Consider the following 1,430-nt stretch of genomic DNA (forward strand, 5'->3'; position numbering starts at 1 on the left):
TGTTTGTTTCTCCCCGTACAACACAGGAATCCATCTCTCAAGCAGCAGCTCTTCTCCTATGCCATCCTGGGCTTTGCCCTCTCTGAGGCCATGGGTCTCTTCTGTTTGATGGTGGCATTCCTTATCCTCTTTGCTATGTGACAACTTCTGGTCCTGGCTGTGGCTTCCATCACTCTGTCCTCTGTGGTTTGAGTCTGCTTCCATCAGAGCGTTCCAGACTGACAATTAAAGAAACGATTTCTCTAAATAAACTGGTGGTTTTATTTTTTATTTTTTTTTATGTTCTGGTCCAGTGGTGGAGAAATCCTTGGGTGAGTTGATGTATTGGTTGAGGAGGGTGATATCCCAGGTATGGGGGTACCCACTGGTAAGGGAGAAGGGGAGTAGGAAATGCTGGTGGGAGAGGAGGAGAACGAATGTGGAGTCAGCTAGATAAGAGAGGTTGTCCTTGAACAGCTCAAATCTATGCACAAATCCCAGCAAGCATTGCCCTGCTAAGGCAAATTCTTCTAGATGAGCTGGCAAAGCGTTGTTTTTTCCACATACTGTTTCTGAAAATGCTTTTTTTTGCATCTGAAAGACAGTGTGTAGAAAAGGTGACGGGTACAGCTGGGTGTGCTTGGAGGTGTGTTAACGGTGTTCGCATCACCGAATTGCCAGTAAGTACACACGGGTAGGTGCTGCCCTGTCATTGGAATTTTCTGTCACAAAGAAGAGCTGGTTTCAAGGTCAGGCTACTCGTGTGTGCCCTCAAAGCATCAGCTTGCACAAAGGACCACAGCTGAGTTACGTTTCTCTTTTTCCCCCCCAACAGTAACAAGCCTCAGCTGTTGTAGAGGTTGGCGTGTGCTAGGGAGGAGCAGTTCTAAAATAGAGCCTGAGTCTCGGACCGTGTGGTGAGCCAGCGGTGCCCTTAAGGAAGGTGGGAAGGTGAGCGCTGAGGGAGCTTGTCTGATTATCTGCTGTAGGTAATTGAATTAACGTGAGCGCGCTTAATGCCTCGGAAGCGTGGCAGTGCCCTCCTGGGGAATGGAGGGGGCACGGAACTGCGCTGGTCGCTTGCCACGGCCGCCTGCGCTCTGCGAGGGGATGGGGGCCTGAGAAGGATTCGGCTCTTAAAAAACCTGCCCCTGCCCCACCTTGGAGAAAGGTGGCTCCGAAACTGGAAAGAGCTCGCGGGAGGCTCCCTGGCTGACCTGGAGAGGGGAAAACCCTGCGGCCGCAGCTGGGCTGGCTCCCGGGAACGCGTGTGGGAGCCTGCAGGTGCCGCGGGAAAATTCCCCGGGTGTCGATACCGGTTGTAGCTATCGGCGTGTCAGTGCTCAAGGCTCACCACCTCGGGGAAACGCCACCGCTGCCCCGGTCTGAGCTGGCGACGCTCGTTCCCCCTTCCCGGGCCCAGACCGTGCGTAAGCGGCTGCCGTGGCCCT

General features: G+C 53.7%; 1 protein-coding gene across 2 annotated transcripts in view; it reads left to right on the forward strand.

Annotated features, from left to right (window-relative positions):
- UBE2Z (ubiquitin conjugating enzyme E2 Z) overlaps nucleotides 1-1,430 on the forward strand; it is a 16,273-nt gene that overhangs the window by 2,354 nt on the left and 12,489 nt on the right. The gene's annotated exons all lie outside the window — the stretch shown is intronic.

Source organism: Egretta garzetta, unplaced genomic scaffold, assembly GCF_000687185.1.
Source record: "Egretta garzetta isolate BGI_Z169 unplaced genomic scaffold, ASM68718v1 scaffold498, whole genome shotgun sequence".
Taxonomy (NCBI): Eukaryota; Metazoa; Chordata; class Aves; order Pelecaniformes; family Ardeidae; genus Egretta; species Egretta garzetta.